The sequence below is a fragment of the Anolis sagrei genome, chromosome Y (assembly GCF_037176765.1).
Source record: "Anolis sagrei isolate rAnoSag1 chromosome Y, rAnoSag1.mat, whole genome shotgun sequence".
Lineage (NCBI taxonomy): Eukaryota > Metazoa > Chordata > Lepidosauria > Squamata > Dactyloidae > Anolis > Anolis sagrei.
In genome coordinates, this window is record NC_090035.1 from 42,127,035 (window position 1) to 42,149,923 (window position 22,889).

Consider the following 22,889-nt stretch of genomic DNA (forward strand, 5'->3'; position numbering starts at 1 on the left):
TTACAAAACAATAACGAACCATTCTGGAGCAATTATTTAAAAAAACGAATTTTCAAAAACGTTTTGTAAATGCTTCGTATTTCAATATTGTATTCGTTTCGTTATTGTTTTGAGGTCGTTTCGTTATTATTTCCGCATGTCTGGGCCAGTTTTATGGTTTAATTAGTGAAAAAAAATTATAATATCACACCAACAGTCAACAACGGAGAGGGAAGCTTCAGAAGGTTTTGGAGGTTTTTTAGCATATTTCGCGGTCGCGTCCGCCATTAACGAATCGATTCGTTATTGTTTTGGAAATCGATTCGTTAATTTTTTACCATTTACGAAATTTCGTAAATATCGAACTTTTTAAAAGGAAAATTTTGTAATTATTTTAAATATCGAAACAAAAAAACCCCCCAAATACAAATCGATTTTAGAAACAAATTTTTCCGTTGTTACCCAGGCCTACTATGTATGGATGGTAAGCCTGAAACCAAGAAATAGTGGCATGGCAAGAGACTAGAGGTGAGTCTGATACGAATGTGGTGGACCCAAAAGCTTCCCCAGGGCTTCTAGGAAACCTTTCAGTGGCCCCTGGAAGGAAGGAAGGAAGGAAGGAAGGAAGGAAGGAAATAAGAAAGAGATGGTGGCCTCAAACAGAGCTTTTTCTGCACTTCTGGTTTGCAAACAGGAAGAGGGGCAATGGCTTCATTGTCCCCACCATAAGACCTTGGAAGACCATATTCCCTTGGGGAAAATATTAATTTTTCAACCTCCAATCCCACCAGTGGGCAGGAGGGGCATTTGCACTAAGATTTTTGTGACCTTTGAACCATTTTGGAACCTGTAGAGGAATTTCTGACAAGAAGTTATTTGGAATCTTATAGAAGGACTAGCTGTCCCCTGCCAGGCGTTGCTGTGGCCCAGTCTGGTGATCTGGAAAATGAAGTAATTAGAAAGTGTTGGTTTCTAATATATGTAATTTCTTAATGCTTGTGGGTAAACAGTATTTCTTGCTATTTCTTTGTTAGTGTTGATGTCGAGATTGTCTTGTTTGCCTACTCAGGAACATGCAACATATGATTGTTCTTCTTTAGGGGTACCTTTCAAATCTAGGATACTATATCTGTCAGTGTTTGAATCATGTATATCTATTAGGGCTGGGCAATTCGTTTCGTTAATTCGTACTTCGTTAAAAAATTCGTTAATTTTTGAATTACGAAACGATTACAAAACTTATTTTTAAACTTGGAAGTGTTTTTAAATATCAAAACGGCAGGCGCCAACATTTTTTGTATTTCCGTCCATTTCGGAAATACGTAAGATGGCCGCCTGGCTTGCTGGGAGCTCTCCTCTCTCGGCGCCGGCTGAGCAAGCGAGAGGGCGAGCGAGAGGGCGAGCGGCGAGCGAGAGGGCGAGCGGCGAGCGAGAGGGCGAGTGAGAGGGCGAGCGGCGAGCGAGAGGGCGAGCGAGAGGGCGAGGGCGAGCGGCGAGCGAGAGGGCGAGCGAGAGGGCGAGAGGGAGGTCTCCTTCTCTTTCTTTCATTGGCTCAATGCTGTAGCATCCTGGGAGTTGTAGTTTGGCAGCCTGGGAAAAAGAGCCCCTCCTGGAAGGAACCCATCCTAGCGAGAGGGCGAGAGGGCGAGCGAGAGGGCGAGCGGCGAGCGAGAGGGTCCGCCAGAGTGAGTGCCTGCCTTCCCTCAATAATAATTTCTCCTCCCTATTCTACTAAATTAATAATTAAATTTAAAAAATATTTTAAAAATATTGAAAAAAAAGGGCGCCATCTTTACAAAATGTTTTGTAAATATTTACGAAATTTCGTAAATACCGAACTTTTTTTTTGGAAAATTTTGTAATTATTTTAAATATCGAAACAAAAAAACACCCCAATTACAAATCGATTTTAGAAACAAATTTTTGCGTTGTTACCCAGGCCTACTAAGAAGATATTTGCTGTTCGACCATGGAATATGCTGCTCAAGAGTCCGGTAGTCTCCTTCCTTTTATGGAGTTTTTGAAGCAGAAGCTGAATGACCATCCGCCGGGAAGGTTTGGATTGTGTCTTCCTTTGTCGTAGGAGAGTGTTGCATTGATGGCCTTTGGAGATCCCAACTTTAGGGTTCTATAAGAAGGGAATCTCACTGAGTAAAGTAAGTATGGATGGCCATCTGTGAGAAAGGTTTGGATTGTGTTTTCCTGCCTGGCAGAATTGGGTTGCTATGGACAGCGTATGGCATCCCTTCCAACTCTAGAATTCTATATTATGAGGCTTTAAAGTAGGGGTTAAATGGCCATCTGGTGAGAGGGATTAGATAGTGTCTTTCTGTTGGGCAGAATAGGGCTGTAATGGATGACCCTTCTCTTCCAACTTTTTATCATTCTATCACCGTTTATCATTCTATCACAATAACATACAAGAGTCTGGTAGTTTCCTTCCTTTTCTGGAGGTTTTGAAGAGGCTGAATGACCATCTGTCGGGAGGGTTTGGATTGTGTCTTCCTTTGTGGCAGAAGGAGGTTCTATTGATGACCTTTGGAGATCCCTTCTCATTTTCAGATTCTATAAGAAGGGAATCTCTTTGAGTAATATGTATGGATGGCCATCTGTGGGGAGAGTTTGAATGGTGTCTTCCAGCCTGGCAGTTGTTCTGGATGGCCTTTGGCATTCCTTCCAACTCTAGAATTCTATGATTATGAGACTTTTAAGTAGAGATTAATAGGCCATCTGGTGGGAAGGTTTAGATGGTGTCTTCCTGTTGAGCAGAATAGGGTTGTACTGGATGGCCTTTGGGGTTCCCCTCCCCTCCAACTCTAGGAGTCTATCATTCTATATCATTCTATCATAACAACAAACATTGGCACTCAGGCAAATTGGAAACAACGTGACCCCCCTCCCCCACCACCACCACCATCAAAGCCCTAAAAGAAGAGGAAAGATAGGCCTCTTGCTCACCAATTTGGGTTTCTTCTTGGGCGACAGGTTGTCATAGGAGGCCTTGGCCTCTTCCCAGGCTGCTGGCTTGGGCTGCCTACCTCCTCAGTTCGCCACTTGGCTGGCGGCATCTCAGGGTCTCCCTTTAACACCCTCCACTATTGCTGTGTCCATCTCTCTTGCTGGCTGCCCTTCCTGGGAAGGTCAATTGTGGTCTTTTTTGGCTTGCTGTGTCCCAGCTCTTGTTTGGTTTCCTTGCAAGAGAAACAGTCGGTTGGGGATGCAGCTCAGGAGTAGATGAGTCAAGCTGCCGCACGACGCCTGTGCCTCTCTCTCTCTGTGTGAGATGATTCCGTGCAAGAGAGGCACCATGGCATGGGCTGGTGTGGCTGTTGCTCAGAGGGAACACTTTTTATAAGGGATCCCAGGAACCACATCCAGATGATTTAACCTCCTCTGCCCTGGAAAGCTGGCCACAGCCGGAGAGCAGTCCTGGGTGCCAAGGCCGTTTGCAAAGAGATGTGCCAAAGTGCCAGCCAAAGGGCTTTGCGGCTGCTTCAAGAGTCCTTGGCTGGTTCCAGTAGAAGGCTTGTTCCATCTGTTGCATTCTAGCCCACTTCTTTCCTATGTCTGTGCGTATATATCTTTTAGGAGACTTGTCTTGCAGTATTCTTCTCCATAGGAGAGGAAAAATGTTTCCCCACTTCTTTCTCTCTCTTGAACTGAAAGCTGAGGCTGTTTTTGTAAATCGGCAAGAAGTTTATTTTTTATTATTTTTATTTTTGTGTGTGTGTCAGAAGCGACTTGAGAAACTGCAAGTCACTTCTGGTATGAGAGAATTGGCCGTCTGCAAGGATGTTACCCAGGAGACGCCCGAATGTTTTGATGTTTTACCATCCTTATGGGAGGCTTCTCTCATATCCCCGCATAAGGAGATGGAGCTAACAGAGGGAGCTCATCCGTGCTTTCATAGAATCATAGAATCAAAGAATCAAAGAGTTGGAAGAGACCTCATGGGCCATCTAGTCCAACCCCCCTGCCAAGAAGCAGGGATATTGCATTCAAATCACCCCTGACAAATGGCCATCCAGCCTCTGCTTAAAAGCTTCCAAAGAAGGAGCCTCCACCACACTCCAGGGCAGAGAGTTCCACTGCTGAACGGCTCTCACAGTCAGGAAGTTCTTCCTCATGTTCAGATGGAATCTCCTCTCTTGTAGTTTGAAGCCATTGTTCTGCGTCCTAGTCTCCAAGGAAGCAGAAAACAAGCTTGCTCCCTCCTCCCTGTGGCTTCCTCTCACATATTTATACATGGCTATCATATCTCCTCTCAGCCTTCTCTTCTTCAGGCTAAACATGCCCAGTTCCCTGAGCCGCTCCTCATAGGGCTTGTTCTCCAGACCCTTGATCATTTTAGTCGCCCTCCTCTGGACACATTCCAGCTTGTCAATATCTCTCTTGAATTGTGGTGCCCAGAATTGGACACAATATTCCAGATGTGGTCTAACCAAAGCAGAATAGAGGGGTAGCATTACTTCCTTAGATCTAGACACTATGCTCCTATTGATGCAGGCCAAAATCCCATTGGCTTTTTTTGCCGCCACATCACATTGTTGGCTCATGTTTAACTTGTTGTCCACGAGGACTCCAAGATCTTTTTCACACGTACTGCTCTCGAGCCAGGCGTCACCCATTCTGTATCTTTGCATTTCATTTTTTCTGCCAAAGTGGAGTATCTTGCATTTGTCACTGTTGAACTTCATTTTGTTAGTTTTGGCCCATCTCTCTAATCTGTCCAGATCGTTTTGAATTCTGCTCCTGTCCTCTGGAGTATTGGCTATCCCTCCCAATTTGGTGTCGTCTGCAAACTTGATGATCATGCCTTCTAGGCCTTCATCTAAGTCATTAATAAAGATGTTGAACAGGACCGGGCCCAGGATGGAACCCTGCGGCACTCCACTTGTTACTTCTTTCCAAGATGAAGAGGAAGCATTAGTGAGCACTCTCTGTGTTCGTCCACTTAACCAATTACAGATCCACCTCACCGTAGTTTTGCCTAGCCCACATTGGACTAGTTTCCTTGCCAGAAGGTCATGGGGGACCTTGTCGAAGGCCTTACTGAAATCCAGGTACGCTACATCCACGGCATTCCCCGCATCTACCCAGCTTGTAGCTCTATCGAAGAAAGAGATCAGATTAGTCTGGCATGACTTGTTTTTGATAAATCCATGTTGACTATTAGCGATGACTGCATTTGTTTCTAAGTGTTTGCAGACCGCTTCCTTAACAATCTTTTCCAGAATCTTGCCCAGTATCGACGTGAGGCTGACCGGATGGTAATTGTTTGGGTCATCCTTTTTTTTCCCTTCTTGAAGATTGGGACCACATTGGCCCTCCTCCATAAGAGCGGCCAGGTATTCCTGGACGACTTCTTTCCCAATTTGGGGTTGGATGTCCTCCAATCCCTCATCCACTCCATCTTGCTGAGGTTGAAGACTCTTTTTGTGAGAAGACCGAGGCAAAGAAGGCATTAAGTAGTTCTGCCTTTTCCCTATCCCCTGTCAGCATTGCCCCATCTTGTCCTCGAAGAGGTCCTATTGCCTCCTTGTTTTTCCTTTTTCTACTGACATAAGAATAGAAGCCCTTTTTATTGTTTTTAATGTCCCTGGCAAGTCTGAGCTCGTTTTTTGCTTTAGCCTTGCGGACCTTTTCCCTACAGGTGTTGGCCATTTGTTTGAATTCTTCTTTGGTGATTTCTCCCTTTTTCCACTTCTTGTGCATGTCTCTTTTGTGTCTTAGCATAGTTAGAAGTTCTTTGGATATCCATTCTGGCTTCTTTGCACTTGTCCTATTTTTTCTCTTTGTTGGCACGGTTTGCAATTGCGCCTTGAGTATTTCACTCTTGAGAAATTCCCATCCATCCGTAACTCCCTTGTCTTTTAGTATCTGTGTCCACGGAATGCTGCTCAGTGTTTCCTTCATTTTTTGGAAATCAGCTCTCCTAAAGTCCAAGATTCGAACCTCTTTCCCCAGATTCGAACCTCTGACCTGTCGGTCTTCAGTCTTGCCAGGCACAAGGGTTTAACTCACTGCACCACCGGGAGCCCCTAAGAGGTTTATAATGTTGGTTGTCGGAAAAGCGAGGAACTGCAGTATTTGAATGGACCCTAGAGGTCATCTAGTCCAACCTCACTTCAGACAGTTCTGTTGGAGAGCCAGTCCATATTGTGATTATATGCCTTGGACGGCACAGACAAAGTTTGGAAGGAAACACAGAGTGGACTTGCTACTCCCATAGACCTGCTGTCTTTCAGGATTGGCACTGACTATGTAACACTATGTAACACTATGTAACTAGTGTTACATAATGTGGACGTGCATAGCTTTGCATGCTGTGATCCCTTTCCCTATTTGATCCCACTGAAACTTCAAAGGCCTTATTAATGCAGTTTAGGATAGCTTTAGCTGCCATGGATCAATTCTTTGAAACCCTGGGAATTATAGTTTGACCATCTTTGGCAGAGAAGGTTAACAACATCATTATCACCATCATTCTGCTTCTTCTCTCCTAAAGTTTAATTTGGCCACGGTGGTCCATGCTCTTGTTACATCCCAAATAGACTACTGTAATGCACTCTACATGGGGCTGCCTTTGAAGACTGCTGGGAAGCTTCAACTAGTCCAATGATCGGCAGCCAGGTTGCTCAGTTGTACAGGAAACATACAACTCCTTTGTTATACCAACTCCACTAGCTACCGATCAGCTTCTGATCACAATTCAAAGTGCTGGTTTTAACCTTTAAGCTCTAAAGGGTTCTTGCCCAGACGACTTGTCTGAACGTATCTCCTGTCATGAACCATCACAAAGTTTAAGATCTTCAGGAGAGGCCCTGCTCTCGACCCCACCACTATTGCAAAGCGTTTGATCAGTGAGCAGCAAGTAGAAGAAGATCACACAACTTATGGCAATGAATTGACCCATATTGGTTTTTGGATTGCGATTTTAATGGATATGTCTTAATTAATTGTTTTAATTGTTGTTTTAATGTTTAATATTTTGATTATACCGTGGTTGTTTTTATGATGCTTTTGTTAGGCTGCCCTGAGTCCCCTTTCAAGGGGAGAAGGGCAGGGTATAAATATAGGAAATAAATAAAAAACACATAAAGGAGACCCAAAGCAACTAATACTGCAACTCTCAGGATCTCATAGTTGCGATCTGGATTAATACCACAGTATAGATGCTGTGGAGTTCTGCAAGTTATAGTTTTCCAAAGTTTTTCACTGTCTCTGTCAAAGAGTGCCCAACTATAACTCTCAGGACCTCATCACATGGAGCCAAAACTGCATTAATTCTACAGTATGGATGCTCTATAGCAGCGTTTCTCAATCTGGGGGTCAGGACCCCTGTGGGGAGGGGTGTCTTGAGGGGGATGTCAGAGGGGTTGCCAAAGATAATCAGAAAACAGTATTTTCTGTCATAGGTGTTCTGTGTGGGAAGTTTGGCCTAATTCTATCATTGGTGGGATTCGGGATGCTCTTTGATTGTAGGTGAACTATAAATCCCAGCAACTACAACTCCCAAATGTCAAGATCCATTTTCCCCAAACCAGTGTTCACATTTGGGCATGTTGAGTATTCATGCTAGATTTGGTTCAGATCTATCATTGAGACCACAGTACTCTCTGGATGTAAACTAGACCTCCAAAACTCAAGACCAATACCCACCAAACCCAGTATTTTCTGTTGGTCATGGGAATTCTGTGTACCAAGTTTGGTTCAATTCCATTGTTGGTGGAGTTCAGAATTGATTATAGGTGAACTATAAATCCCAACAACAATAAATCCCAAATGACAAAATCAATCCCCTCCAACCTCACTAGTATTCAAATTTGTGCGTATCAGATATTTGTGCCAAATTTGGTTCGGTGAATGAAAATACATCTTGCATATCAGATATTTATATTACGATTCATAACAATAGCAACATTACAGTTATGAAGTTGCAATGAAAATAATTTTATGGTTGAGGGTCACCACAACATGAGGAACTGTATTAAGGGGTCACAGCATTAGGAAGGTTGAAAACTACTGGTCTACACTGTCTCATTAATGCACTTTGATATTGCTTTAGCTGCCATGGATGAATTCTATGAAACCCTGGGAATTATAGTTTGGCAGAGAAGGTTAACATCATCATCATCATTATCATCATTCTGCTTCTCCTTTCCCAAAGGAGACTAAATTAATACTACTACTCTCAGGATCTCATAGTGGGGGACTCAGGGCGGATCACAATACACACACACAGCAAACATTCAATGCCGCTTGTATAGACAATACACAGACAGAACGAATGGAGGTGTCATGGAAGGTTGGGCTCGAGGCCAGGGGGTGCTGTTCCTCTATCCCAGGGATCCTCAAACTAAGGCTCGAAGGCCGAATACGGCCCTCCAAGGTCATTTACTTGGCCCTCACTCAAGGTCAACCTAAGTCTGAAATGACTTGAAAGCACACAACAACAACAATTTTATTTCATCAGCCAAAAGCAGGCCCACACTTCCCATTGAAATTCTAATAAGTTTATATTTCTTAAAATTGTTCTTAATTTTAATTATTTTATTGTTTTTAAGTGTTTTTTTGCACTACAAATAAGATATGTGCAGTGTGCATAGGAATTCATTCATTTTTTTCCTAATTATAATCCGGCTCTCCAACAGTTTGAGGGACTGTGACCTGGCCCTCTGTTTAATAAGTCTGGGGACCCCTGCTCTATCCTCTATAATGAAGAGCCGTCAGGACTTCCTCCTTTCTTTTGGTCGCCCAGTATTTTCTGATCTTCTTTCTTTATGGCGTCGTAAACACCTCCCATGCTTTTAGTGGTACCTAATTTCTCTAATCACAGCTAGAGCTGTTTTTAAATTGCTTAGGGTAAACAATGAGCTAGGCTAACAGTTGGCAGCTCATGCAAACCTGGGGCTTCAATTTGGTTGATAGATCTTATAATTGCTGATGATTTACCAACTGTGCTAAACCTCTGGCCCAATAGATGTTGTGGAGTCCTGGAAATTATAGTTTTACAAATTTTTCCACTGTCTCGGTCAAAGGGTGTTCAATTATAGGTCCCAGGATCCCATCGTATGGAGCCAAAACTGCATTAGTTCATTAATTCCACAGTATGGATGCCTTATAGGTTGTCACTGCAAGCAAAAAGCTGAGTGAACGATTAGATCCATCCAGGAATAACTCCACTAGATGAGAGCAAATCATAATTCTCTGCAAGCGCTCGATAAATAATCCCCAGGGGGAGATTTGATTATGCAATTCCGTTTATGATATGGTATCAAAGGGTGCTTAATTTTCATGGTGGTTGTGGCTCTCATTGTGATAAAAGCACCACCAAATGCTTCCTGTGCAATTAATGCCTCTTTCTCATAGGCTCACACGTGCGGCTATGCAGACAGCTACCTGAGAGGGCCTTTTCCTCTGCAATCATTGGGAAGATTGGCAGGTAGGAAGTCAAGGCCCTCCTGTCGGTGGGGCAAACATTGCCCCTTGCATTTCAATTTGTCTTGGTGTCATTTCAGTGCACTGCTTCTGCCATGGCTCCTGCGGCATGGAGGGTGCCATCTGGACGCAGCCCGAATTCCATCAGAAAAAGAAGCATAATATCCCAAAATATCAGAGGAATTATAGGGAAATTGTAATAATCACTGCAGAATTTTGGACTGATCCAGAAAGCCTATGTTGTCACTAGAATGCAAAGCTCTTCCTTCTGCAGTGTCGCAGCAACCTATTAGCCATGTCCAGCAACGCAAATAATGTACCATTTTCCAAAAAGAAACACAACTGAAGCATGTACTTGTGCCACCAGCTGTGCATCCCTCCATAAAAAGCCTTAAGGCTGACCTTTTTGTGGTTTTCTATTGCTCTCTAGTGGCCATCTGAGCCATAGTGTCCCCATGAATTTTGCCCAAATCCTGGCTCTCCATATGTCTCTTGCTTGGACTGCAACTCCCATCTGCCTGTCCATTAAGGATGTTGAGAGTTAAGGATATTGGGAGTTAAGGTCCAGTGACAACTAGAACTCCATAGCAGTCTCTCTGATTTAAGTATGTCATGGTTTGGGGGCAAAACCCCTGTGCATTAGATGTTGCTTATCCAGAAATTTATATTTATGGCTATTTGTGCCCCATGACACCCGTTGGTAAGAGAGATACATCTAATCCAACGAGCTGTGATGTGGGAGGAGACAATTAAAGCTCTCCCAAAAGAAGCCCATCTGAACCTTGCCACAAGATGTCAGAGGCTGGATCTACACTGCCATGCTCTGGTTACATCCCAAATAAATTACTGCAATGCACTCTATGTGGGGCTGCCTTTGAAGACGGTTTGGAAACTTCAGCTACTCCAACGGTTGGCAGCCAGATTACTAACTGGGGCGACATTCAGGGAACATACCACCTCCCTGTTATGCCAGCTTCACTGGCTGCCGGTCCATCTCCAAGCCCAATTCAAAGTGCTGATTTTGACCTCCACAGCTCTATATGGTTCTGGCCCAGCTTACTTGTCCGAATGCATCCACCCCTACATCCCACCTCGTAATCTAAGATCATCCAGAGAGGCCCTACTCTCACTCCTGTCAACAGTACAAATGCATCTGGCGGGGACGAGAGACAGGGCCTTCTCAGTAGTGGCTCCCCGCCTAGGGAACACACTCCCAACTGAGGTAAGATCGGCTCCCTCCCTCCTGGTTTTCTGAAAGAAATTAAAGGCATGGTTTTGGGACCAGGCTTTTGGACAATAGATGTAATCAGCACCTTACAGAGACATGACTGGAACGACCATAGGGTATCGAGACTGTTTTACTGTTTTTAATTATTGCTTATGTATTGTTATGTATTGTATTGTATTGCGCCCTACATCACTGGAGAAATTACACTGCTTAGCCGGTATTGCACCACCTGACATCTGCCGGGAAGTAGCAGCCAACAGTGAAAGGACCAAGGCAGAGACATTTCCAGCTCATACCCTGTTTGGGTATCAGCCAGCACGTCAATGACTTAAATCTAGAAATAGTTTTCTAAGATTTACAGAGACACTTGCTGGAACACTTCAGCAAGCAAGAGTCCAAAAATGGCAGGCTCAAATCCAGAACCTCAACCAATGGCTGATACAAAATGAGAAACTCCCCCCTGGGCACACAGAGGACTGGGCGACTTGGAAGGCACTGAATAGACTGTGCTCTGGCACCACAAGATGCAGAGTCAACCTTCAGAAATGGGGCTACAAAGTGGAATCCACGGCATGCGAGTGTGGAGAGGAGCAAACCACTGACCACCTGCTGCAATGCAACCTGAGCCCTGCCACATGCACAATGGAGGACCTTCTTGCAGCTACACCAGAAGCACTCCAAGTGGCCAGATACTGGTCAAAGGACATTTAATCAACTACCAAACTCACAAATTTTGTATTTTGTCTGTTTGTTTGTTTTGTTCTGTTAGAATTGTAATATAATTGACCTTGCAACTGATCCATGCTAGGTCAGTGGTGAACAAAACAGCCACCCTTCGAGACTTTATTCTTGATCAGAAGACAGATGTTATATGCATTACAGAAACCTGGATATGAGAAGGAGATAATATTCCCTCATATGAACTAACACCTTCAGGTTTCCAGATGCTTCAAAGATCTCGAAATGTTGCGGGGGTGTCCCCGATTTCCAGGATTCCAAGAGATCAGTGAAGAGACAGAGACAGCTTTTGCAAGTTCACAGAATTTAATGCTTACCCCGGGTAAGGGCACCCCAGCTTCCCAAAATGGCTGATGTGGCACAGAGCACTACCCCAAAAGCATCCAGTATTTATAGGCAGAATTACCTAGTTCACACATGCGCATAACTCTCTTGACATTTACACAATCTAATCAATATCAGTTTGTCCTCGAGGAATCGTGGCCAAGAACACTTGTTGGCAAGATACTATAATTTCCACTGCTCCCCTTTTATCAGCTGACCAGCCACGTTCCTAGATGAATTACGTAAAAGTGAATCTTAACTTCATATATCTCTTCACACATATATGACTCCATATATCTTCATATATGTATCTTTAACTTATTCAAAGCAAGCATTTCCCTTATTAATTCTCCTGTAATTACTTTCACATTATTTTCCTATATTCTTACTTATGTAGGATTGTTCATAGGACTGAATTACCTGCTATTTACATCAGATGGAGGATAGATGGCGCTGTTGTACCATATCTTCAGATGTTTGTTTTGGATCAATAATTATCGATTTACTTTTAGAGCCAATTCTCTGACCTTCCGCATTTAGCACATAGCCGTCCTTCTATTTGTTTACTTAAGATATGGCTTCTCCTGCCTTGTCCCAGTCCTGTTCCATCTGTTAGTTTCCCTTCAACCAGAATTCTACCCCCGAACCTCAAGAAAGCCTTTAAGGTAAGACTTCCTCATTAATTTCATTAGTTTCTAATTACTTTTCTTCCTAATGACTGCCACATACCCCACAAAATCTTGTGACGAAGAAAACTTTCACTTTTCGGAGTCACACCCTAAGTGTGATTATATCACCTTGTCTTCCCTGGATAACTGCTGCATCTCTTCTATCTCCATAGTCATAATTTGTTTCAATTGTTTTCCATGTCGGACATTAGCAGCAGTGACAATTGCTCAATCATATTTCTTACTTGCTCAATCATATTTCTTAAGCAAGTAATCACACAAGGTAGTAGGAACATGATTAGAATACCAATTATCAAAATAACAAATCCTATGACGATAAGGTCTTTTAACCATTGTAAATTCGGCAACCAAGAAGTTAACCAACCAAAAACACTCTCTCCCTTTGGGGCGTATCCAGTTCTGATGGTAGATACTACTTCCTGTATCTTATTTATATCAGATTCGACCTCTCCTGACTTGTTGATATAGTGGCAACATGTGGTATTAAGAAAAGAACATAGTCCTCCTTCTACAGACAATAGGTAGTCCAAAGCAAGTTTGTGTTGCATCAGGACCCCTGCCAAGGAACCAACTTCCGCCTGCAGAGCTCTTATTCCAGCCACAGTTTGGTTTGCCAGCTTCTCCACTTGAGCTGAGAGTCTCCGAATCTGTCTTATATTTAGAGCTACGCCCACAGCAGGGAACAAGATGGCTCCCAGCCTTTCTCCTTCATTTAAATAAGTTCGGTCTGGGTCATATCCAAATGTTTCATCATAAGCTCTTTTTAAACGTTGTTCTTCACGCTCCCTTCTCCAAGTCATTTGGGATTGTCGTTCTGTGTATATTGTCACATCTGCTAGCATTAGGGTACCTATAGTGCACGTACCCTCCCAAAAAGGCGGCAAAATCTTTCCTGCCCACTGGCCACAGATCCAGTACAACCCCGGAGATAACCCTCCTTTGGCCACTAGGCCTGGGTAACAACGCAAAAATTTGTTTCTAAAATCGATTTGTAATTGGGGTGTTTTTTTGTTTCGATATTTAAAATAATTACAAAACTTTCCAAAAAAAAGGTTCGGTATTTACAAAATTTCGTTAATATAAACGAAATTTCGTTATTTGAGGGCAATAACGAATCGATTCGTTAAGATGGCGCCTCTACTGTTTAGCGCATGCGCAGAACATTAACGAAATTTCGTTATTTGGTGGCCGTTAATAACGAATCGATTCGTTAAGATGGTGCCCGCATTAGCGCATGCGCAAAAACCATTAACCAAATTTCGTTATTCGGCAATCCGATAATAACGAATCGATTCGTTAAGATGGCGCCCGCGTTAGCGCATGCACAAAAAAACATTAACGAAATTTCGTTATTCGCTAATCCGATAATAACGAATCGATTCGTTAAGATGGCGCCCGCTTTAGCTCAATGCAAAACAAAAAACCATGCAAACAAAAACATTTACAACATATTATACAGCTTCATTTAGATACATTTAGATGGAACTCATTTTCTGTTTTTTTTCATATACATTAGAAAATGAAAAGATATTGCATGAGCAGAATAGAAGGGAGTCAATTTTTTTTTTGCATTTATGATTTTTTTCCTCCCTTACCTTCCCCCCTTCCCCCATATATTTTTAATTACCACGGTTTAATTACCACGGGTGTTGGTAATTAAAAGAAATGTAATAATTAAAAAAACATATCTTAATAAAATAATATAAAATAATAAATAAAATAATAAAATAATATAACTATAATAAAATAACTAAACATAAACAATAATAACAATAATCAAATAGAATATAAATCAAATAGAATAAAAAGTTAAACAAAAAATTAAAATACAGTCAGTTGCTAAACAAGAAGCAAGGTAATAAATTGAAATTAAATTACTTAAGACTGTAATAAAATATAATACATAAAGAAATGTAATTATCATATTTTAACATAACAATACGAGATATAAATTATTTATATAGTTATAATGTCAAAAATTACAAATTAATTTTTAAAAATGCAGAAAGTAAATTAAATCAAAAGAAGAAAGTATCATAAATTGCACTTTGAAACAACTATGAATATTAAATTATGGGAAATTATCTGGCTGGGCGGTTTTGTTCGACAATTTTGTAAATTGTTTTTTTTTATAACAGTACAATATCGACATTTCTTTCAAACCCGGAAGTGTTTCTTCTAAATCGAAGTTCTAAATCGAAGTTCTTTCCACTCAAAAGAATTTATAGTTCTAGTTCTTGCTAATAGGCAAAGAAGAATTGGAAAGAGAGTTTTAGGGCCGTAGTTGTTATTTCTTAAAGGAAAGGAAGTAAAATAATTTGGAAAAAGGCAATGCAAAGCTGTTGCCATAAACTGGATAATTAGGAGTTTTGCCTTTGCAATCACCCATTTTTATCTAGTTGCAAAGAAATGCGTATGGGGCAATTTTTTTTAAAATACCTTCTTTTTGTTCAGCATTTTTGGTCAAAAATTCCAAATAACTCCTTCAAAACAAGTCTGCCTAGCTGTTGCCTAGTTAATGCATTTACTTACTCCAGTTTTTTCTCTCTCCTGGAACCACAAAGATATTTTTTTTTCCATGGAGAGGGAACAGAAAGAATTCTTAATCTTTTACCAGCAGGAAATTCATTGCCTTTGAACCCAGTTTTTTAATTTCTATGCCTTTTATTTGCAAAATAAGGGTTCCTTGACCATGCATCTCTTTAACTCCAGTTCTTGGGCAATTTTTCTTAAAATAACAGGTTTTTTTTGTTAAGCTTTTTTGGCCAAAAACTCCCAATAACTCCTTCAAAACAAGTATATATCTTTCACAGTATATTGGCCGTCCCCCAGTGAGACAGACTGTAAGTCCCCCGGGGTGGGCTCTTGACCCTGCCCCCCCAGGATTGACTGCCTTTTTGTCTGCTGAGAGAAGGCCGATACCCTTCCCGGCCTTCTCCCTCCCATGCCACTGAGACAGACTGTAAGTCCTCCCGGGGTGGGCTCTTGACCCTGCCCCCCCCCCCGGGATTGACTGCCTTTTTGTCTGCTGAGAGAAGGCCGATACCCTTCCCGGCCTTCTCCCTCCCATGCCAGAAAGACAGACTGTAAGTCCTCCCGGGGTGGGCTCTTGACCCTGCCCCCCCCCGGGATTGACTGCCTTTTTGTCTGCTGAGAGAAGGCCGATACCCTTCCCGGCCTTCTCCCTCCCATGTCACTGAGACAGACTGTAAGTCCTCCCGGGGTGGGCTCTTGACCCTGCCCCCCCGGGATTGACTGCCTTTTTTTCTGCTGAGAGAAGGCCGATACCCTTCCCGGCCTTCTCCCTCCCATGCCAGAGAGACAGACTGTAAGTCCTCCCGGGGTGGGCTCTTGACCCTGCCCCCCCCCCCCGGGATTGACTGCCTTTTTGTCTGCTGAGAGAAGGCCGATACCCTTCCCGGCCTTCTCCCTCCCATGCCACTGAGACAGACTGTAAGTCCTCCCGGGGTGGGCTCTTGACCCTGCCCCCCCCCGGGATTGACTGCCTTTTTGTCTGCTGAGAGAAGGCCGATACCCTTCCCGGCCTTCTCCCTCCCATGCCACTGAGACAGACTGTAAGTCCTCCCGGGGTGGGCTCTTGACCCTGCCCCCCCCGGGATTGACTGCCTTTTTGTCTGCTGAGAGAAGGCCGATACCCTTCCCGGCCTTCTCCCTCCCATGCCAGAGAGACAGACTGTAAGTCCTCCCGGGGTGGGCTCTTGACCCTGCCCCCCCGGGATTGACTGCCTTTTTGTCTGCTGAGAGAAGGCCGATACCCTTCCCGGCCTTCTCCCTCCCATGCCCTCCCAGGGGGACATTGCTCAGACCCCCCCCCCCCCCCGGGAGTGTCATGGTGTGCACATTTCTTTCACAGCATATTGGCCGTCCCCCAGTGAGACAGACTGTAAGTCCTCCCGGGGTGGGCTTTTGACCCTGCCCCCCCCCTGGGATTGACTGCCTTGTTGTCTGCTGAGAGAAGGCCGATACCCTTCCCGGCCTTCTCTCTCCCATGCCACTGAGACAGACTGTAAGTCCTCCCGGGGTGGACTCTTGACCCTGCCCCCCCGGGATTGACTGCCTTTTTGTCTGCTGAGAGAAGGCTGATACCCTTCCCGGCCTTCTCCCTCCCATGCCACTGAGACAGACTGTAAGTCCTCCCGGGGTGGGCTCTTGACCCTGCCCCCCCGGGATTGACTGCCTTTTTGTCTGCTGAGAGAAGGCCGATACCCTTCCCGGCCTTCTCCCTCCCATGCCAGAGAGACAGACTGTAAGTCCTCCCGGGGTGGGCTCTTGACCCTGCCCCCCCCCCGGGATTGACTGCCTTTTTGTCTGCTGAGAGAAGGCCGATACCCTTCCCGGCCTTCTCCCTCCCATGCCACTGAGACAGACTGTAAGTCTTCCAGGGGTGGGCTCTTGACCCTGCCCCCCCGGGATTGACTGCCTTTTTGTCTGCTGAGAGAAGGCCGATACCCTTCCCGGCCTTCTCCCTCCCATGCCACTGAGACAGACTGTAAGTCCTCCCGGGGTGGGCTCTTGACCCTGCCCCCCCGGGATTGACTGCCTTTTTGTCTGCTGAGAGAAGGCTGATACCCTTCCCGGCCTTCTCCCTCCCATGCCACTGAGACAGACTGTAAGTCCTCCCGGGGTGGGCTCTTGACCCTGCCCCCCCCCCCCGGGATTGACTGCCTTTTTGTCTGCTGAGAGAAGGCCGATACCCTTCCCGGCCTTCTCCCTCCCATGCCACTGAGACAGACTGTAAGTCTTCCCGGGGTGGGCTCTTGACCCTGCCCCCCCGGGATTGACTGCCTTTTTGTCTGCTGAGAGAAGGCCGATACCCTTCCCGGCCTTCTCCCTCCCATGCCACTGAGACAGACTGTAAGTCCTCCCGGGGTTGGCTCTTGACCCTGGCCCCTCCGGGATTGACTGCCTTTTTGCCTTCCAGGCTGTTGCAATCATGCAGTATGGTGGAACGGGAAGGTTTTCGCTGATTTGTTCAGTTCACCTCCTGGCACCATGGTACAATACAGTATCCCGAATTGCAAAACTTTCTCTCGAACAGTCATTGCAGCTTTGTTCGAGTGATGATTACTTGTGAGAGATGATGAGAGACTGGATACGGCATACTCATTCCAGTGGTACTAACTCGGGATTCATGGTCACAGACGCAGGAAGGAACATGATCCGGGCGGTCGAAAGTGCCGGCTTCTCAAACGTAAGATGCATGGCGCATTTGCTGCATAACTTTGTAAAAGATGGCTTCAAGGGGCCCGATGAGAACAGCGCCACCGCCGTCACTCAACTCATTGACTGCTGCCGAAGAATCGCGGCCTTCTTACACCGTAGCTCTAAGTCCGCAAAAGTGGAGTGCCTCCCACAACACCGGTTACTGCAGGATGTCCCCACCCGCTGGAACTCCACCTACATCATGTTGGAGCGCATGGAACATCTTTGTCAGCCCAAGCTGGTCCCCAACAACCAGGAGTGGATGATCATCACTCAGCTGGTCGAGATCCTAGAACCATTCAAATTAGCCACTGAACATCTTTCAGCACAGAAAGCACTACTCAGCCATGTGGTCCCTGTCGTCCTGCGTTTGAAGAGGCATTTGGAGTCACTGCGTGGACAAAGTACATTGCAATCGTCACCCTCCAACGTAACTTGCTCGACCCCCTTGCTGTGGAAAAGCTGGTCTTCTTGAAGGCCAACTTGCCAGTTTTGGGCTATCCTCAGATTGATCTGGATAGCATGGACCCGTAGATCACTACAGCCTTTTTTGTGGTAAGTCGCTGGGTGGACAAAGTACATTGCAATCTATGGCTGGGCCCCTGTTCACTCCACAGGCTTAGGAGGTGGTCAGAAAGTTGACTTTCGCCATCCGTAGACGTCTTCACATTTGTCTTTGGTGAAACAAAAGCTGTTTCACCCAGTTGTTGTGGCTGTCCTGCAGCTGTTTTTGCCGCACTACAGGGCAAGCATTTTGAAATTTTTCTTTTTTAAAAGTTTCACTGCTAAATATTTCTTTTATTCTTAAAAAAAATTATTAAATATTTGAAAAAAAATGAAAACACTGCAGCACATTTGTCTGCAGTTTTTGTGTGCCCTGTGGCAGTTTCGCTGCACATCAGGGCAAGCATTTCATTTGTGTAGTTCCAACTAAGGGGGGCCCATAAGCCAACACAAAATGCTTACAGTGCTCATTATTTGTGTAGTTCCAACCAGTGCGGCCCTTCTGCTGCGACCCCCTGTTGAAGACTGAAGGCCAAGTTGACACACATATTAACCTCAATGAACCGGTTTATTGTCTTGCAAGATTTGGGGGAGGACAGACAACAGGCTGAAAGGCGTCCGGCAGGAGACGTCTGGGGAAAGGGTGGGAGCGTATACAGGTGTGTATGAAAGGGAGTTGGGGGGGGGAGCATATACAGGAGTAGAAGAGTGCCTCTATTCAAAAATGGAAAATTAACCAAATGCTCACCCTCTAGAGCTAATACATGCCGACGAGCACTGATCTCAGGGATGCGTGTATGAAAGGGAGTTGGGGGGGGGGGAGCATATACAGGAGTAGAAGAGTGCCTCTATTCAAAAATGGAAAATTAACCAAATGCTCGCCCTGTTGTGAAGCGTACACACTACACAGGAGTAGAGGAGTGCCTCTTTTCCGGGCACTCCAGAGGTGATGCCCAACAGGCTGAAAGGCGACCGGCAGGAAACGACTGAGGAAAGAGTATATGAAAGGGAGTTGGGGGGGGGGAAGCCAGTAACTCTTAACTGAGTGTCCCGGGGGTCCGAAGGGTTCCCTTTGAAAAAACTTGATTTGAAAAAAACTTGATTAAAATCATCAATAAAAATTAAAATCATCAATAAAAATTAAAATCATCAATAAAAAGAAGTGCTTCTACGAAAATGGGGACTGGCAGGGAATGAAGTTATGGGAGCATTTCTCTTTGGTGAAACAAAAGCTATTTCACCCAGTTGATTTGAATCTGTTATGGTTCCTAAGCTGGCCTAAAAAAAAACTTGCCTAAAAGTCGCCATAGAAATCATCAATAAAAACAAGTGGGGAAATGGTGTATGAAAGGGAGTGGGGGGGGGGGGGGGCAAGCCAGTAACGACTGGGGAAAGGGTGTATGAAATAATATGTATGTAAAATAAGTTTCCTGACTATGAATTTATACCGCAAAATAATTTTCCAGGCTATGCATTCATTTTTTTATGGAGTTGGGGGGTTGGGAAGCCATGCAAAGTCAAATTTCAACTTCTCTCGGCGCTCCCCCCGTACTCTTAACTGAGTGTCCCGGGGGTCCGAAGGGTTTCCTTTGAAAAAACTTGATTTGAAAAAAACTTGATTAAAATCATCAATAAAAATTAAAATCATCAATAAAAAGAAGTGCTTCCTTGAAAATGTAGAGGACCGAAGCAGAGACTCCCGAGGGTAGTCTGGGATGAAGTACTGGCCTACTCTCAGCAGCCAGGAAGACAGTTAGCACCCTCCCAAAATGTAATTCCAGCCTTATATGAGGGATGCGAGCAACTTCTCTGAACCCTGGTGTATGAAGGGGAGTTGGGGGGGAGGGCTCCCGATTATAGGTCAGGGATGGGGACCAACCAAAAGTCGCGATTAAAATCATCAATAAAAAGAAGTGCTTCCATGAAAATGTAGAGGACCGAAGCAGAGAGACTCCCGAGGGTAGTCTGGGATGAAGTACTGGCCTACTCTCAGCAGCCAGGAAGACAGTTAGCACCCTCCCAAAATGTAATTCCAGCCTTATATGAGGGATGCGAGCAACTTCTCTGAACCCTGGTGTATGAAGGGGAGTTGGGGGGGGAGGGTTCCCGAGTATAGGTCAGGGATGGGGACCAACCAAAAGTCATGATTAAAATCATCAATAAAAAGAAGTGCTTCCATGAAAATGTAGAGGACCGAAGCAGAGAGACTCCCGAGGGTAGTCTGGGATGAAGTACTGGCCTACTCTCAGCAGCCAGGAAGACAGTTAGCACCTTCCCAAAATATAATTCCAGCCTTGTATGAGGGATGCGAGCAACTTCTCTGAACCCTGGTGTATGAAGGGGAGTTGGGGGGGAGGGTTCCCGAGTATATCATTTATCAGTCCGAAAACAACCCGGGCTCCCCTGGCCGCTTTGGTTACTCTAGATAACCTGGGTCCGATCGCATCAGGGCAATGTTCCCGCGTTTAGTACGCATCAGGGCACCCTCCCAAAATGTAATTCCAGCCTTGTATGAGGTTGTTTGGAATCTGTTATGGTTCCTTTGGTCGCTCCCCCCGTTCCTTAGATATAACTGTGGTAATTCTAGAGTTTAATTTTAATTTTAATTTTAAAAACTTGACGAAAAGTCACGATTAAAATCATCAATAAAAAGAAGTGCTTCCATGAAAATGTAGAGGACCGAAGCGTTTACTTTGAAAAAATTACTGTGGTCAAAGCTGGCCTAAAAAAAAAACTTGCCTAAAAGTTGCCATAGAAATCATCAATAAAAACAAGTGGGGAAATGGTGTATGAAAGGGAGTGGGGGGAGGGGGGGAGGGGGCAAGCCAGTAACGACTGGGGAAAGGGTGTATGAAATAATATGTATGTAAAATAAGTTTCCTGACTATGAATTTATACCGCAAAATAATTTTCCTGGCTATGCATTCATTTTTTTATGGAGTTGGGGATGCGTGCATTTATAAAAAGAAGTGGGGAAATGGTGTATGAAAGGGAGTTGGGGGGGGGGGAAGCGTACACACAGGAGTAGAGGAGTGCCTCTTTTCCTGAGAATTTCTACGTTTTCCGAAACGGCAAGAGAAGACTCACAGAACTGCCCTGCAAGAAATCGTGCTTGAGAAGAAGAAACGACGACTACTTGCAGAAAGCTTCCCAAAATTACCGAACAAAACTGGCCAAGCCTAAGTCTTTCGAGGAAACTGAAAGCAAAGTAAAATTGATTTTCAATAAGTGCCGGACCCCAAAGGGCCAATGTCTCCGCAATAAGTGCTGGGATGTATGAAAGTGCGGCCAATGTCCCCGCATGCAGCATGCGTGTGTCTGTGTAACTCATTTGAGGGTAAAGTAAAGCAAAGCAAAATTGATTCTCAATAAGTGCTGGGATTTATTACAAGTGCGGCCAATGTCCCCCCATGCAGCAGGTGTGTGTGTCTGTGTAATTCAGTTGAGGTAAAAGTAAAGAAATCATCAATAAAAAGTGGTAATGTAAGGCAACACAAAGCACAAAGCAAAGTAGTACGCATCAGGGCAATGTTCCCGCGTTGAGCAGGCAGTGGTAATGTAAGGCAACACAAAGCACAAAGCAAAGTAGTACGCATCAGGGAGTGTGGTGGAGGCTCCTTCTTTGGAAGCTTTTAAGCAGAGGCTGGATGGCCATTTGTCAGGGGTGATTTGAATGCAATATTCCTGCTTCTTGGCAGGGGGTTGGACTGGATGGCCCATGAGGTCTCTTCCAACTCTTTGATTCTATGATTCTAGGGCAATGTTCCCGTGTTGAGCAGGCAGTGGTAATGTAAGGCAACACGAAGCACAAAGTAGTACGCATCAGGGCAATGCAATCAGGGCAATGTAAGGGAGTTAGGGAAGGGGGGAAGCGTACACAGGAGTACAGGAGTGCCTCTTCTCCTGGCACCCCAGAGGCGATGCCCAACAGGCTGAAAGGGGACTTGCAGGGAATGACTGGGGAAAGATGGGCAGAGACGCTGTGAAAGCAAAGCACAGAAATGACAACCCCAGGGGCAGTAGGGAATGACAGCTCCCTTGTTATGAATGCCCTACGCAGGCGCCCTCTTTTCCGGGCACTCCAGAGGTGATGCCCAACAGGCTGAAAGGGGAGTGGCCAGTAACGACTGGGGAAAGGGTGTACGAAAAATATGTATGTAAAATAAGTTTCTTGATATATTGCAAAAGCTTCCCAAATCCATCTAGACTCTTGAAAGCTAAATGGATCTTGGGATTGAGCTGGCGGTCCGCCACGAGGCGAGCTACCGCCTGACCCAGTCCCTGCCTCTCGGCGCTTCCCCCATTCTCTTAAATGAGTGTCCCTGTGGTCTGAAGCGTTAACTTTGAAAAAACCTGCCGAAAAGTCGCCATTAAAATCATCAATAAAAAGAAATGCTTCCACGATACCGTCGTCGTTCCGACCACAAACGATGCCAAATAGCCATCCACCACAGGAGGCCATGGACAAGTCAATATGGGCTGCACTGGTTGGAACTAAACAAATGAAATGCTTGCCCTGTAGCGGGGCAAAAACAGCCACAGGGCAAATGTGCAGCAGTGTTATTTTACCGTACACTGGAGTAGAGGAGTGCCTCTTTTCCAGGCACTTCAGAGGCGATGCCCAACAGGCTGAAAGGGGACCGGCAGGAAACAACTGGGGAAAGGGTGTATGAAAGGAAGTTGGGGGGCCTACACACAGCAGCCAAGAAGACATTTCAAACCAGAGAATTTGTACATTTTCCGAAACAAGCACTGTCTTATAG